The 18,859-nt window shown below is 36.2% G+C and overlaps 1 protein-coding gene across 1 annotated transcript in view; it reads right to left on the bottom strand.

Moving 5' to 3' along the window:
* The window catches only part of LOC120340877 (titin-like), a 99,494-nt gene extending 99,011 nt beyond the window's left edge, over positions 1-483 (bottom strand). The window contains exon 1 of the mRNA XM_078115256.1: positions 420-483. The gene's annotated coding sequence lies outside the window, so the exon portion shown is untranslated. The remainder of the gene's footprint in view (positions 1-419) is intronic.
* Positions 484-18,859: the final 18,376 nt, after the last annotated feature.

An 18,859-nucleotide genomic window follows, 5' to 3' on the forward strand; every position in this document is an offset into this window, starting at 1 on the left:
TTTATTTATTCAATCTTTTTAATGCAAGTTCGGCACGAGATATTCTATTTATGCCGTTTAAATGTTGTTGGGCTTCATATTAGGTTTTGCAATGTCACAAGGTATCGTCAAATCGACAATGCTTCAAGACCGTATGACCGAAATATTCTAGGATCACGAAATTTTAATCAATCCCAAACGGCATCGTTCCAAGAGCAATTCCTATTAAAATTAGCGTAAATCTTATTTTGAATCGTGTATATATGCATGAACAAATATTCAAATGATTGCAAATATTACATGTTCAACGAGTTCGAGTATGAGTTTCCTAAACGAGATTAAATAATTTTTCGGTAATTTTTCGCCGAGTGAGGTCGTTTTTGTCACTAAAACCTCCTAGTTACGACCACATAACAAAATTCTTGAAAATCTGTACTCACCTGAAGAGAATATAAAAGGCTTTTTTGTGTGCTAAATGATTAAGTTATGAAAAATGAAAATTAAAGAATTAATATGCATAAAAAATGAACAATCGAATAAAATTACAACTCCTCAACAGTCTCGTAAAACCTAAACAGCTATACAACGTAGATTAACCCTCTACCACACAGAGTGTACGAAACTCACTCGCTAAGCACCGTGTTAGGGTCACAGACTGAACTTAGCGATGTACATGAAAACCCAACTCGGCTACATAACGCTTTCTGGAATATTCCCTTTCGTCCTATCTATTTACTAATTTAAATGAAACCAGTTTAAAGTTTCATTACGATATTCCACAAACACGGCGAGCTGGCGTATACAACAAATGATACAAAAATCCAAGCCTCACTCTAATAAATCCTAGTCGTCCTTCATTATTGTCACCTCATAATTGTCAGCGACCTAGACAAGCGAAGCAGTGAAGTAAAATTGCAGAACGTCAGCTGCTATTTCTATTGAAAGAAGAAAGGTGCCAAATAGTACCTCACTTTGAGCGATTTGATCAACAACGGCAACACATTGCGTAAACATAACCCATTTCACAATACCTACGTATTGAAATACGAATAACACCCAAGCTCGCAAACTGAATCCAAGACGTACGTACAAACTGTACCTGACCGACGATAAACGTCTTGCGTACATTTCCTAAATCGAAGCTTTCTGTCGATAAAAAGAACACAATAGTCATCTTTATAGTGAATCAATCTATGAACAAATCGAAATTCGCCATTGGCTTTCGAGGCAGATATTGTTGATATTGCTGCGATACTAGGAATATACTGGACTAAACAATATCGAATCATATACAGCCTCGTTAAAAGTACGCCAATACTATAGCTACATTTATAAAATTCCCTTGGCTTCATTTCCATTGGCTACAAAGCTTAGATAATCCATACGTGTCAACTTACTGGGCTTGCTTCCAGATGAGTGCAATAAGTTGCATGCAGCTTTTTACTAAGTGTAATCATCTCTATTGCTGGACCAATTATTAGGGTTGGATACTTGAAAAACACCAATCAGTCTGAGAACGGACGTCAACGCTTCCCGACGTTGGGTTTCACGTTAGCGAGGAGCACTGGTGATGGCTGAGGCTATGTAATCGATAATGTTACGGAATCCGATAAACTGTACGAAACCACATGCGAAAAGTGAAATTATATGCAGCTTATCCCCCTTTATCATAATTTTCAAAATTGATGGCATGTTGCAAACTTATAAAAATGACTTGATTGCAACGACTTATCGCCGATGGAATGGAGGTACAATTTACAAGCACCACCGGCACGTTTTGACCATCAGCAGCTGAACTAAAAACGCGTCGTGGTAACCAGTGACTCGGTTTAGTTAGCAAGACTGTTTCTGTTGTAACAGAAGTTTTCATACCGAGAAATGTGATAATTCGAATTTGATCCCAGTGCATATATATATAAGACTTTTTTATATATGTGTACTCACTGTCTATATATGACAGCCCATTACGGAAGAGAATAATTTCTTCAGTAATGGAGACGAATAGCAAATTTGTGATTTTAAAAAAAATCGATATCCTAGCTGTCTATTTTATCTGCTCCAAAACAGTTGGTACAATATTATTTTTCATTTACGTATAATGAGAGAAATATTTCAGCCATATTTGATATATATAGATATAAAATTGCACAAAACAGCCAAACAGGAATCAGCTAATCTTACTTTGGATTGAATTCGATGAATTTCCATGCTGTTTAGAGAATGCAATAAATTATCGGCGTATTCAAAATGGCGTTTTCAAATAAATTTTGATGAAAATATTTTCTACGATTTTTTACAAGTATGGTTATGCAAGAAAAAATCGCTATGATCACACTGGACAGGCACTTTTTCACCGCGTTGATAGAAAAAAATACTTGATGGCTTCTCATAGGAGCGTATTTTGCCCTTTTCCCATCTTTGGATGGGACAACGAAACATGGAATTTAGGGACAAAGCGGTAAATTATCGAAGTCAACTTTATTTCTGTAAAACCACCATTATTGAAACCTTTTCTAATAAACCCTGAGTGAAGCCGCTGAAAGGTGTATGAGACGGAAGCTTTTGATTTCAATATTTTTAATTCTAATAGTTGATAGTTGTAAACAACGCAAGAGCACAAAAACGTGTTAATTTTTTTTTAAATGCTGTCTTATAGCAATCTCTCATTTCACTAAACCTTAACATAAAAAATCCTGCTTAACATGATGTGTAAATACTAATTTGCATATAATCGGCGACTCATTTTACTCGGACCCCATCGCCCCAGACTGGGTGTATGGAGAAACACTCCTCAAGATTCCGTAATGTCACGTGCATTAATTATACTGAAGACTTCAAGAAGACTTGATAAAGAAGTATATTTTGAAATAAAAACATTAGCATGGCAATAAACCTTAATATCAAAACATCTGAGCAACAATCGATAAAATAAACCTAGTATAGATATATATATATAAATTGGAAACAAAAATACTAAAAAATATTCGCTGGATTTTTATTCAGTTTTGCAAATTGGCATTACGGCTGTATTTACTAGTTATCGTCTATGCACTACGGGAGGATAAACCAGGAAGTGAATTTTAATGATAATACCTATTTATACCATATTCAAAAAAGGTTACAAAAGGAACTGAAAGTAAAAATGGCCAATGTATGATGACATGGACAACCTACATAATGGTTTGTATTGCTTCATTACGTCTATCGTCGTTCGGAAAAACGTGTCTAGATGTTGGGTTTTCAATTTTACAGCAAAGCAAACAAGCAAAAATTTTTTCTCTCCAGTCCACAAAGCAAAATATAAGACAGAACATATTTATAAGAGAATTGATGGATAAAAAATATACTGCAATCTCAGAAAAGACGAGTATTGCTGCTATGTCTGTTAAAACGGCAACAAATGTAGCTATGGCAGATCTTTTCAATAATTTTATAAAATGATCAGGTGGTCTTTGATTCTGATGTAGATATTTCACGCTACGTTGGTGCCTGATTAAAGGAATTAGGAAAAGAACCAGCATGGCAATTTGATTTTCTAGCTGGGTGAATAATAGTACATGTGAAAGAAATTTCCAATTCTTCTCTATGTATGTCAAGCTTACGCAAAACCAAAACATTATAGCGGCAAAGCCGTATATTAATATAAAACAACCCTGACAGTAACTAAACACTTTAAAACATTTGGACGAAAGTCGTTTCAAAGTCGGCTCTGTAATGAACATTGCTTGGCGGAACCATAATGCTATGTAAATAATATTCAAGAAACATGTATGGAGAACCATTACGGCGTCACGTAAATTCGCATCGACTATTTCATAACATCTATACATGTTCCCTTCTGCATTGAGCAAACAATACATATTCCACACTGTTAAGCACATATTCATGGAAATACCAAATATCCCAACGAGAATGAGAAGACTATTGATACAAAATGATAAATTTCCAGGCTTGATAATATCTTTTATGCTTTGGATATTCGTTTTATATATTCGTTTCTTGATAAAGATCGCTATTTGGCAGATGGTAAGCTGAATCATAATTGTCGTCGTCATCAAACTGAGGCAGACATCAACTGCGTATATGTAATCGTACCGCAGCATGTTTTTTCAAATTCTTCTCTTAGTTATATATAAAACCTGCAACAAAATGCATAGAGAATCTAATCCTAATGTACAGAATTGTCAACACTTTTGGAAAAGCAATTGTTTATTTAGTTTGCGAAAAAAGATCATTTTTGTTTTGACAATATGCGTTTTCAAAAACGATCCGTCCAAGAACATTCCAACTAAACGATAACATGAAAATTTATCGAAATAGAATCAAATTCGATGCAATATTTTAGGAAATTTAACAACCAACGATCTGAAGTAATATATTTTTAATTAAGTGCATGAAACAGATTTTATGCACTGATTCTTTTTAAATGAGATACTGTGACTCGACGGCACTGCATTTGCCGTTTGTCTGCAAGAGTTCGATTTTCTGTAAGTTGTGTGAATCTTCTATGGCTATACAACAACTAAAGTCGATATCTATCACTATCTATAGGTAGGCCGTCTGGTCATGACAATTCGAACCACGTTTTCTTGTCTGTTACTTTACTTTCTGATTTTAAGTGATTTTCTCAAGTTTCACGGAGAAATCTCTCGAGAAATTTATTCTAAAAATTTCGGCATTGCTCGTTTTTATTTCAAAGTATTTTCACCGAGAGAAGTTGAACTTGCTTTCATGGTACCAGACTGCTAATCGCACAGAAGGCCATACTCATCCGTACGTTTAGACCGCCTGGTTGACTTTCCAATCTATCGGGAGAGGTAAACTAAGTAAATTTTCGCGCATCTAACTATTTTAGCGCAGAGGAATTCCGACAAAACACGCAACTCATTGTTACGATTCCAACTAAATCTGAGTAATGTCGTTGTGTAATGAACAGCGCACATTACTTCCTTATTCGTTTTCCTAATACTGTGATGTTCAAATTTACTAAGTAATGATGCATCTGGATGAAAAACCAAATCCATGTTGATTCAATTTACGAAGAACAGGTTTTCATGTTATAAAATAAACGTCCATCCCCGTAATCATGCATTATGTTGGAGTTAGCGCCTTCCTGAAATTCAAACTATAACTATGGTGGAAATCTACGTCAACTCGATGTAAATGAATCGGTTTACTGCCTCATATCAACATTGACACTATATGTTTTTTTTTTACAAAATTGTTTATTTGCTCATTCTGACTCAGATTTACTGGGGACATTATGATATCAAACAATCAAATCGTTTTGCTGTAGGAAAAGCACAGTGAAACGAAAGCAAGGGATGATTAAATATTTCTTTATATATATATATATTATATTCACGCTTTTGCCCGAAATGGACAAGATACCCCGGAAATGACCATTTGATCTACTTGTGAAACCGTGAAATAGCTGGATGAATATTATTAGGAATACAAAATTTCCACAACGCAAATGTTTGAGCAAGAACTACGTCAAGAGAGAATTCAGGGGAAAAATTGGACAGTACATGTTAAATTAGGATACATAATAGTAGTATGGAATCGTAGAATATCAAAAAAGTACCAGTACTCATACTGATATCCTAAATTGCAATCCTCTGCACGTGTTCATTCACCACGAGCGGCTAAATTTGGATACATCGTGATGCGCGAATAAGATATTTCAAGAAGACTTGATAGGAAAGTATATTTTGAAATATAAATATTTGTATAACAATGAACTTGACTGCTCAGTACTATCGAAACATCTGAGCAAGTAACAACCAATAGAATATGCATAGTATATATCAGGGCTACTCAACTAGCGGACCGCGGTCCAAATCCGGACCTTTCGACCATTTAATTTGGACCGCGTCTGCTTATATATTTTGGCAATATAAGTAACGTTATAAAGTTTTAGATGACTTTGATACGATTTAAATACGCAGCTACCGATGTGCAACATTTGTGTCCATATTTGTGAGCCATTCATTGCTCTTGTATTTAATTTAATATTGCATTTGAAGTCTCGTTTATTCAAAGAAATAAATTTTCTGTAATGTCCGGACCCCAGTAATTTTGAAGTTTTTTAAACGGACCTTTGGTGAAAATAGTTGAGTAGCCCTGGTATATATAACAAAAATTGAAAACAAAATACTGAAAAACAATTGTTCGATTTTTATTCAGTTCTAAAAATTGTCTTCAAGACTATTTTACTCAACTAAAAGTAGATTTAGTTGTGAACATAAACCTAAAATTTTATAAATTTACACGAAACTTTTATTGAGTTTCTATATACACTCTTATGGATATGTTTTCTTTTCCATATAGAATATATAATATAAAAAAAGGTTTGCGAATGCAAAGAAATTTTGTCTCCTAATTTAATACAAAAGGACTAAATATCAACCAATTCTACTTAGAGGCTTTGGTGAACTGGAGGATAAACCATGAAATGAACTCTCAAGATAATCCTTATATATGCAATATTTATAAAAGGTGTAGGCACTTAAATTACAATAGCCAATAAAATTTAAAAAAAAAAACAATGTGTAAGGTATGGAAGTTGCAATTCGATGCATGGTGACTTGGATAACCTACATAATGGTTCGTATTGCTTCATTAAGTCTATCGTCGTTAAGAGAAACTTGTGCGGAGGTTGCATTTTCATTTTTACAACAAAGCACACAAGGAAAAAGTTTTTCTTCCCAGTCCACAAAGCAAAATAGAAGACAGCACATATTTATAAGAGAATTGACGGATAAAAAATAAACTTCAATCTCCGCGAAGATGACAATTGTTGTTATGTCTGTCATAACAGCAACAAATGTAGCTATGGTAGATCGTTTCAATAGTTTTATCAAATGATCAGGTGGTCTGTGATTTTGGTGTATATATTTCACGCTACGTTGGTGCCTGATTAAAGGGATTATGAATAAAAGCAGCGAGGCAATTTGATTTTCGAGCTGGATGAATAATAGGGAATATGAAAGAAATTTCCATTCACTAACTTTGTATGTCTTGCTTACGCTAAACAAAAACGTTATGGGGGCAAAGACGTGTATCAATATAAAACAACCCTGACAGTAACTAAACATTTTTAAACATTTGGACGAAAGTCGTTTCAAAGTCGGCTCTGTAATGAACATTGCTTGGCGAAACCATAATGATATGTAAATACTATTTAGGAAACATATATAGAGAACCGTTAAAGCGTCATAAAAATTCACATAGACTACTGCATTACATATCGTGTTTCCTTCTGAATGCAGCACACAATATATATTGTGCGCTGAAAAGCAAATATTCATCGATATACCAAGAATTCCAGTGATAATGATAAAAACATTTATAGAAAAGGATAGATTTCCAGGCTTGAATATATCTTTTATGCTTTGGATGTTCGTTTTATATATTCGTTCCTTGATGAAGATCACGATTTGGCAGACGGTAACTTGAATCATAATTGCCGTCGTCATCAAACTGAGGCAGGCTTTAATTGGGTATAAATAATCGTATCGCAGCATATTTTTTTAAATTCTTCTTTTCGGTATATAAAACAACTGCATAAAAATTGCATAGAGGATTTAATTTTAATGTACGAAATAGTCAGAACCTTTGGAAGTTTTTCAACCAACGATCTAGTCTAGAATTATGAAGTAATATATTTTCTCAGTGAAACCTAAATACTGGATGCATGGAACAGTTTTTGTACACTGATCCCTCCTAAATGAGATGCCGTGACTCGATGGCACTGCATGTGACGTTTGTTTGGAAGTTGGGTTTTCTGTAAGTTGTGTGAATGCAACAACTAACGTCGATATCTATCACTATAATTAGGTAGGCCTTCTGGTCATGACATTTCGAAACAAGTCTCCTTGTCTGCTGCTTTACTTTTTGTTTTGTGAGTGATTTATCAAATTTAATGAAGAAATCTCTCGAGAAATTTATTCTAAAAATTTCGGCATTGCTCGTTTTTCTATCAAAGTATTTTCACCGAGAGAAGTTGAACTTGCTATTCTATGCTTTGACCACACGCAGAGTGCTAAACTAATAATCGCATAGGATCCATATTCATTCGTCCTTGTTGACTTCCCTATTTATCGACATTTGTAAACTCGGTGAATTTTTGCGCAAAGATCGCGTTTAACCTACCTATTTTCCGACCAAACATGCAACTTATTGTTACGATTCCAAGTAAATCTGAGTAATATTGTTATGGAATGAACAGCGCACATTACTTCCTTATTCGTTTTTTCAATACTGTGGTGTTCAAATTAACTAAGTAATGACGTATTTGGATGATTAAGCAAATCCATGTTGATTCAATTTACGAAGAACAGGTTATTAAGGTATAAATTATCAGTCCATATCCGTAATCATGCATTATGTTAGCGCTTCCCTGAAATTCAAACTATAGCCTACCTTTGAACCCGAATGGAGGAAATCGACATCAACTCGATCGGTTTAAATATCTCATATCAACATTGACAAAGTATGATTTTATTCTGCATAATTGTTTGTTTGCTCATACTGAATGGCGCATTATGATATCATTAGGAATAAATCAAATCTTTCCTTCTCAACTATCTAAGAAAAGCACAATAAAACGAAAGCAAGTGATCACTAAATATTTGTTTATATTCATGCATTTGCCCGGAATAGACAGGATACCCGCAAAATGACCATTCGGTCTACTTGTCAGGGGCAACCTTGAAATAGAATAAAAATTATTAATACAAAATTTTCACAACGCAAATGTTTTTTTGCGAAAACAGCGTCGCCTCAAGATGGTGCAGCAAGCAATAATTCATCTTGTTATTTTAAAAAATTAGGAAAATCACCTGTATATTGTTTCGGGTTCCATTACATTTGAACCCACGTACATTTGAACCCACGACAATTGCACCTGCATGCCATTGCACCTATGGAAATTTTTTTGGTTTTACGGATATTTGTACTCATACTAACCTAACCCATGGGTTTTAGCACCCGCATATTGATTGAACCCGCGGATATACACATGGGTTTAAATGTACATGGGTTCAAATGTACGGTCACCATTGTTTCGATGTAATGCTGTTCCAACAGTTTTGGCTTGACGTTTTCAAAGGAGAATTCAGGGGAAAAGTTGAACACTACATATTAAATTAGAATTCATAATAGTAGGATATACTGATATCCTAAATTGCAAGCAACTGTACGTGTTCATTTACCAAGAGCGGCTAAATTTGAATGCATAGTGAAGTGCAAATAAGAAGATATAAGGCTTACAGCTGATTGATTCTTATTTCACAGTCATTTATTACATCTACCTCACATTTGTTGTAAGTAATTTTTCGTATTTCGATCAATAAATAGCCGCTTTGGATTTCGTCTTCAATGCACTAATTATATAGGCGATCAGCTGTGAGAATGATCGTATTTATCCATCCTCTACCAACGGCTGAATATGTATGTATCATATCAGAGGCAATCATATTGGTACATATAGTCTACGTAGAAAGCATGTATATATATGAAATGGGCTGGCTGTGTTTGTACATCACTCAAATGGCTCTATAATTATATGCTTATCGAGATGGCTATATATATAGAGCCCGTTACCAATCTAGTATCTACTTTCGCCGAAAGAGATCCCGCCAACGCCAAAACGGCCAATGTTCAAGGCCCAAAGATAGTTGCCAGTTTACAAAAACAATAAAAGCGGTCACTGTTTAGAATCATGGCCGCTACAAAAAACGTACACACATTATGAAAGCTCATCAAGGGTGCTAACATTGAGACGGCTTTCATTTATTTGACAGGTAGCCACTAGAGTTGAAAGGCCTCAAATGACGAGTGCTTGATAGTTTTGAGTGATGGTGATGCATAGCATATTTCTAAGTCTCTGATGTATTTTTAGTACTGCGGAAAACCAGCCAACTCGGAAAGCTTGATGTGAAATTTGCATTCCTACATCGGTAGACGAGTTTCCGTATTTGAAATGAATATCTTAAAATCCCCGGAAAACAGTTCTAGTGAAAGAATTGGTATTTCTATTTAGTATTGGTGTTCATGGAATTTTAATGTCGTTGGTGGATCTGCTGTAGGAACAATCATCATACGGAACTATTCCAAAGTGACTATTTCGATAAATTTAATTGTGAAAAACAACACAATGTGGCCCTAGAGTCCGCATTTGCTCGAGGTGTATTTGAAAAAAGAATCACATATGGGTATCATTCAAGATGGGGATAATCAGTTGTTGAAGCCCTATTTCGACGACATTTGAAATATATATATAAATTAAAGTTTTGTTAGGAGTAGGTGGCTATATTGGTCTCGGCTATCATCTGGACACATCTACTGGTAACCAGAAAGCAATAATCGTACCGTATTTAAATATAAAACCCAAAAACAAAATTATTCGGACAACAGGATAAACAAATAACATGCGAAAAATAAATAGTTTCACATATGCAAAAATTGATTAGTTTAGATTTTTTTGAAGCTTGGATGCGTTCGTTACCGGCCCGGGGATTTTATTAGGTTCCGATATCTTAGCAGAGCTTTTGGTATTGGCCGAAGCCTAAAATCCCTTCTTGACTGCGGCTCGTCGGCTTCACTTGTAAACTTATTAAACTTTGCAACTTTTGTTCTTCATCGTCCTTGATGAACTTGTGTCGCGGACCATAGCGTCCGCGTTTATTTTGTGTGTATATATTTATATGTTATGTTGACTTTTGTTTAATGCTGTTTTGTCGGATCTGTACTCCGACCACTCACTACAGGTGAGAAAAAATTGCGTCTTTCGATCTCTCTTCTTTGATCGCTGCGCTGGCGGCCGGACGTGTATTCAGTTCGTCAATGATGTTTTTTTCGTTAGAAGGCTATTACTTTTATTTATTTCAAAATTTTGCGTGAATTCTATGAAATTTGATATTTCGTCTAAAATTTTGCTGTATTATTTTTTATCCATGGGAACACGGATTTTAGTCAGTGTCATGACTGGCTGTACGTTTTGATTCTGCAAAATTCTTGCTACTGGAAATTCAGAACTTTTTTGAGGGTACCGGTAGCGTCAAAGGTACCGGTAAGGACTGATTCGCTCTGGTCTAACGTGTTCATATATTTGTGCGTAGCTCTCTTGTCTATTATTGGACACGTAGTGGACATAACGATCGTTTCAATATTATGTTGTTCTTGTTGTTATTTGACACAGAATAACACACCTAGTGGAAATATTAAAAAATCGCTTTTCTCTTCGAATACTGAACCATTTGCTTTGAAATTTTCAGTGGTTGAAGATAAAATTGTTTCCCAGAAGGTTATTACTTTTATTCATTTTAAATATACCTGTTAGCTCTGTGAGATTTGTTTTTGTTTGCTATGACGTCATTAAACGTTCTGCGGCCATCGGACGCCATTTTGTGTCCTACTGTACTGCTTCGCTTGGTGTGAATATATTTGTAGACTGTGATCTGACGGTACGGTACACCGTACTGTACTGCGAACAAACGTGTCCATATATTTGGGCGTAGCTCTCTTGTCTTCTACAACCATCATCTACTACAACCACATCATTCATCTACTACAACCACAGTAGCAACATCTTCAGACTGTGACACTTGCTTTCTCTGCTGGACTTCCAATATCTCAGCAGAGCCATTTGCCGCAGCCTGAAAATTCTTTTTTGACTGCGAAGGGTCGGCTTACTTTACAACTTTTGTTTTGTTATCTACCTTGATAAACTTGCTTCCACTGTCCCACGGCCTACTTGACTCACTCACTCTACGTGTCCCACTCGCTCCACGTGTCCTACTTGTTTAACTCGTCAAAGATTGCTAACCGCCGATAATCTGTATTTTTCAAACCATAAAAATACAAATTGGTAAAGACAAAGAGGAACACGTGGCACACGACATTTTTGAGACACCCGTTTATGTGTGCAACTTGGTAACTCTGACAAGATGAATATATTTATGGGTGGTTTTCATGCGGCGTAGTTGCCAGTGCGTAAAAACAATCACCATCAGCGCATTCTAGTGCTAAATTCTACATTCTTCAACGCAAGGACTACCAAAGTAGTCTCGCAAAATCTAATTATGATTTGGGTCGCGAAAATATACTTATATGTTCAAAGTACTTTGAATAATTTGTCCCTATGCCAGGTGTTATTTCCTTTGGTACACAAACCCCGAGTATAGGAAAATTCTGCATCAACGCGAAGAGTCTGGCAGACGATTTGGCCGAAGATTTTTTCCTCGGCCAAATAAGAATATATTTTAAAGAAGCGCACTTTGTACCTGCCAGTACAATTGTAATAATCCGCGTCTCGTGTAGAATAGCTATAGTGAGGAAATGAGGTAAATGTGATTGTAAATTAAAAAAGTGAGTTTACAGCAAAAATAGATCAAGCACCAACTGTTCAACTGTATAATAAAGAATTTAATGAACGATACGATTAACTTCTAAATTTAATACACCGTGGTGTTTTTGAAGACTTTGACCCAAATAAATTCTGAACTAACTGCTATGAAACACTTGCGTGGCGAGATTTTAAGATTCATTTATGGTCCTAGACTAGAGAGACGGCAGAGTTATTGCAGAATTTTGGCTTGACGTTTATTTTGTTTCAAGAATATATCTTTGTTCGATGATTTCTAATTGTTAAGTGTTCACTTAATGATTTCAAGGCGCTCGTGAGGTATGTGCACCAAGATGGCGCACAACCCTTACCCTAACCTGGTACACATCCTATGTTCAGGATGTGCGCCATCTTGGTGCACATACTTCTGGAGCTCCGATTTCAAATGTGGTGTCAATTTTGCGAACAAAAATTTGATAATGCTAGAAATATGGGAAATTCCTAATTTAACCAAAAGTAATATAAAAGTAGAGAGTTAACGGTGCGGGGCTCCGGAAGTATTCGTACCAAGATGACGCACAACCTGAACAACCCTAACCTTGTACACATACTATGTTCATCTTGGCACGAATACTTTGAAAGCACCAACGGTGCTGCCGTGTTTCCCCGATAATAAGACCTCCCCTTAAAATAAGACCTAGTATAACGCGGAATTTTTTTTGTTTTTGACCTGGTCGATAGCAAGAAATCTCGCCTACACATTTTGAATGATTGCTAATATATGTTTTGCAGTTATTTTGAATAACAACGTGTTATTTATAAGTAAATGGAAATCGGTTTTCATATTTTATATGTCTGAAAATCTCGTAATTCTCTACTTTGTAATTTTGTTTTTAACTCTTTGAACTCTGACGGCTCTGAGCGAAGTTACTCGCTCACCCTGAAGGTTCGCGGCGCCGTATTGGTAGAACAATAAAATAAGTCTAAATACTGGCTATTTGGCACGCTTGTAACTTTTTACCAATTATAGGTAGCACGTTGTGAGACATTTCAATCGAAAGGAAATTTTATCGTGCATTCAGAATGTATTTTCCATTTTGAAATACATTTTGTCAAAATTAATAAAATTGACCCTAATCTAACAGTCATTTTTCTGCATGTATGTGAGTTTTGGCTTTAAATTTTGTTAGTTTGGTACAAAATATACTGCCAATATTTGATGTTCATAAAGAGTTTTTTATAAGCTTTTTGTTGATATTCGAATTACTATTGTGGCTGCCATATAACCAATTTTATATTTAAATATTTAATTGTGTATCATTGTGTCGGGTGAACAACATCGATAAGCGGCCATGACGCACTGATTACGCAGCTACGCAAAGCCGATCACGTGACTACCGTCATGAAGATGTTGATAAGTACGTTCGAAACGTATTGCGTGGCAAAATGCGCAAGATAACTTTCACGACGACGTTCTCAGCGGAACATCGGTCGCCGAGTTTCGATATGATATTAACCCTGTATGGATTGAAGTAGCGACGTCGAGTACTGCGTGCAGTAATAGCGAAGTGAAGTTAATATCGTCATATAAAATTTCACGTGGAAAATGTTTTATTCGCCCATGAGTATTTGTTCAAATATCAACCAAAATAAGTACTTGCCTGCTCTGCAGATCAAAATATCTGATTTTACGAATGTTAGGCGAAGCAAGTGGATGGATCAATATCTGAGAGAACTAATAATGCAGAAAGAGCAACTCTTATTCCAACAAGATCATATGCGTCGCCAGAACTAGATACCCTACCGCAAAACGCCAGTTCTAATAATAGATGCGTCGTATGCAGCAAAATTTACATTATTGCCAAAAAACCAATCCAGCTGCTAAAGACAAAGCGTTGCTGAAACGATGCGAGACAGTATATAAGTACAAATATTGTAATGAGTACCTATGTATAGGTAACGAAACCAACAACCATTGGTATAACTGGCACAACAAAGTGCAATATTGGATTTAGTCTGCCTAATATTTTCATGTTCTTCATTGTTCCGGGCACAACGAAGTGCAATATTCAATTTAAAATTTTTAGCAAGCAGTCTTTTATGTACATACATTTTTCATGGTCTTTATTGTTCCTTTATCCGCTAATAAAATCACAATCTTGTTCATATTGCGTATACGTAACCACAACTTAATGGGGCTTGAGCGGGCAGTCAAAGTCAAATCGTAGTGCGAATTTTGAATGCGTAGCATCGGGTTAATTAATTACTTCCTGCGGACATTTAAATAATAACATCTCGACGTAACGTTATTGCGGATATCGTCACGTTTAGTTGCATTTGCGTAATATGCGTAAAGTTGTGCGTGACGAGACGTTGCCTCTCTTCAATGAGAACATCAATTTGACGCAGCGTCGCTGTTAAATCTACAGATAATCTAATATATTTGGTCATAAAATTTGAATGGCTCATCGTAAAATCGTTTTGGATACGTATATAAAAAGCTATTCAAATTCTCCACATATATTGTCGATTGAATATGTGGCTATTTAGGCAAGAAATCGAAATTCTTTATATTAAATATTTGTTATCATACAATAATTTCATACGCACTTTCAAATTGCCAATTTTACTGAAACATCGTATATTAGAGCACCGATCATCACAATATAATTAGTCCCAATAACAAGCTTTCATGCAATATAAAATTTATTTAAATACTCATTGTGGTTCTTGAGATACGAGATCATAAAGTTGATTCCCTCCGACACGAAAAACAAGCCGGTAAACCGGCTTGCCGGGGCACAGAGCGTACTCAAACAAGCCGGTAAACCGGCTTGCCGGGTTCAAGCGGTTAATTATAAGCCCTAGTGCTATTTTTTGGAAGAAAATTGAAATAAGACCCAGACCCAGAGAGAGAATATAGATCACTTTGATGAATTTTTTCTTGAAAGTAGTGCCTCTTTAAAATGAAAAAAGTCATCTGTAAAGTGTAAACTTTGAAATTCGAATTCCTTGAAAATACTGTACTGCATGCGTACAAGGTTTACATGCAATTTACGATGCAATCAGTATTTTGGCCGTTGGTATTTTTTGTCGTTGGTTACATGTATGGCATATTTTTCGTAATCTACCTAATAAATTATGATTGTCTGAGGAAATCTGATTTTGGTCAGGCAAGATGATACAGAAATACATTTGTGTTAGTGTGCTGTAGGGCTCTTGAATTGCATAGTTCTTATGCTGCGTTGTTGTAAACCTATGATTATTGAATTTCCGGGAACCCCTCATATTCAATTTCGCATCAGGATTGTGGAAAAGCTGTAATGCGTTCAGTCTGTTCATTTTCATACAAAACTAAAGAATTTATTTAGTTATCAGATGTGCGCTACGAAACTCATTTTTCTGGGCGTTTTTCAAGGCCTCGTCGCACGGCCCATATCCGTGGTAAGAATCTACCAATGTTTAATAACTTACTTATACTTTTTAACAGCGTCTTAGCATAACTTACCTAAAATAACTAGACGAGAATATCGGTCAGAGACTAAAGACTTATCGATCGAAAGTTAGGGGATCCCCCAAAACAGCGCTCTTACTCCATAGTGACACCCTGTGTCCCATCACTAATTAATTAATAACTCGCTAATTATACGACATAATTCACCCAAAATCAATAGGCTTCTGGTCCGAGATAAGATGAATACACAAGCAAAATCTGGAGCAGATTCAATCTCGCTTTCGTGAGATATCGCGTGCATCTAACAGACATACAGACAGACAAACACCTATCAACATACTTACCGATTAAAATCGATAAGTAATACTAACAGGGCTATGGTAAGGCTACCCAACTCAACGCAAGATCGAGCAGTAATAACTAAGATTCATCCGCTCGCTAACAGCTGATTCAATTGTTACGTCATGCAGAAGTAATTGTTCATTGCTTGAAATGTCGAGAATATAGGACAGATCGTAGCACATATTTCTTGTAGTAAAAGCGTTTTTTCCGTCAAACGTGCAACTTTTGGAAGTGGGAACAAGGCATTATTTGTTACTAAATTTCCAAGGAAAATTTCAGATTTATATCCAGGTAGTTTTTCTAGGTGTTTTTCAGTCAGGGCCTCGTCTCAGGTCTACAGCAATTAAAATATATAAGGAGACAGAATATTCATTGAGTTATTTGATTTGTATTGAAATTTCCGAATCACATCCAAAAACAAACAAATAGCATGCTAAAACGAAGTAATGTTCACAACCATGCCAGAAAATCTGTCTGTCTGGCTGCTAAAACGTCTAGGGGAGAGGCAGGTAAGTTGATACATAATTTAGTTTTACTGATCCATAAAAGATACCGCTTGAGTAATCGCCGTTCTGGATTGTCCTATTTATTCATTTATAGGTCCCTCACATATGACCACTAAATGGGGCTCTCAGTCATTTCCTAACTTAGCGCTTACAGTCGCCAAAATGTCCTTGTCAAACGTATCAAGTATCCTGCCTGGTAAGGTTACTTGATGCGCAGTGGTAGTTTTGTTGATACACTCTGCATAAAGTTTCTCAAAATCACGCAATTACTCCAAGAATGGAATGGAACGAGGCACAAACATCATTTATAACTTGTTTCAAAAGAAGGAGAGAGAAAGTTTCACCAGGAACGGCGGCAAAAAAAAAAATAACTCATTCAACGAAATGGTTTGCTGGATGGTGGTAGACAATCCCTAATTTACATTCCATTTTCTCAAATTGCAATCAAATTTAAGTCGAACACATCTATGAGCTGATCCTGCAAGAATTGTTGGCTGAGGTAGTCTGCATATTATATCCTCTTGAGAGAATGAAGCCCCATCATCTTCATTTGGAACAAATAGAAAACCAGTGTGCTCTGCTTCGACAGAAACTCGACTAGAAACCTTCTTCAGAAAAACTCCCTCATACTCATTATTTTCTAGCAAATCTATACGAGCAATGTAATGTACATTTCTAGATCACCCGTCTACTTTGACAACCACATAATCACCTCCCATGATTTATTCTGCAGATAATTCAATCTTTATCAGTCGTGTCATTTGGGATTTTTTGAATCTCGCTTGGCGATACGTACGATAAGCAAGAATTTGATAGGTCGGGATCTGGGTTGCCCGTTTTCTGGAACTGAAATGATAAAACTGAACTAGATAAACGAGAAAAAGTTATTCATTAATCCAGCCAGACTTTGTTGCTTTTTCAGTGTAGCCCGGTGGCCTTTCAATGATAAAGTGATTGTGGAAGTTTACGCGCGGAAATATAAACATAGGTGGAAGCACATTTCCAGAGGCGCAGATGGTGTAGTAGACTACCGTAACCAGTTCACCACTTTCAGCAGACGTAGCTGCACCCACTTGTTTTTTACCCTTGGCTGTAACAATCTCAGGTGGGGTTTGAACAGTAGTGCACCCGGTTTCATCGAGATTGTAAATATCTTCAGGGTGAAAATCGTCCACATCCATGACCTGTGCTAAGTTGTCGAAAAATTCATCAACTGTGTGACGATTAAATGCAGTCGCCCTTCCGAGTCACCAAGCCACCAAGCTTTTCCCGCTTTTTTCATTGATCTTCTAAGATAATGGCATAACAGCTGGTTTTGAAATGCAAATTCATAAGCTAGTTTACAACACTGTTCAAGGGAGATTCCAAAAAATATGTCGGCCAATCGTTTGACATGATTTCCCAAATCGTCTTCCATTTGCTGAGGTATAATGTGCATGGGCAACAGCAGCGTAACCTGTAATTGCGTTAGGATTATTTTTGCGCCTGGCTTTAAAACGCGACAAAGCCATTTTATCGGTGCTAAATGCTTCAGCTACACGCCTACACTCCTCAATGATCGCCCGCGAACAACATCGTCAGCCGCCCTCGACATCACATCCGGGGGAGTACTTATGGCTCTGTTTATTTTTCTTCTATAGAACTGAGGCATCACCTAAAATACGTTGAAAACAATATTGGCAGCGTAAAAATATTGACAATGCCGCAAACCATAAAACCAGGTTAAAAGAAAGTCTGAAAACATATGTGCTGAAAAATAGGCTTAAAAAAGTACATGGAATAAATAGCAGGATTAGTCGATACACGTATCAACTAATGTAACCACGATTGTATCAACTAGTCAACCTGTGGCCATTTTGAAAAAAGGGTCCGTAGTGGGAAGAAATCGAATCAGTATCCAGAAACATGTATGCTATTATGTTAAGCAATATTCTACACTACTGCAAGAAAATACTCGCTTGCATCCCTCAGTTACAATGCCTGAAAAAATAATTAATTTACCTTGATTTGACGTTTTCACTTCGGATCTTGAAAATTGATTTTTTTCGAAAATTTTAAACGTGCTGCAACCAACATCGTCAGACGAGTTGCAGAAAAGAAGATCATATTTTGGCCAAACACCAGGTGGCGCATCAGTTTCTTACAGTGCATTGCACGGTCGTAAGAAGCGCTGTATCAACTAAACTACAGCATCAACTAACCTGCCTCTCCCCCTGTTACGTCGCT

The sequence above is a fragment of the Styela clava genome, chromosome 1 (assembly GCF_964204865.1).
Source record: "Styela clava chromosome 1, kaStyClav1.hap1.2, whole genome shotgun sequence".
NCBI lineage: Eukaryota > Metazoa > Chordata > Ascidiacea > Stolidobranchia > Styelidae > Styela > Styela clava.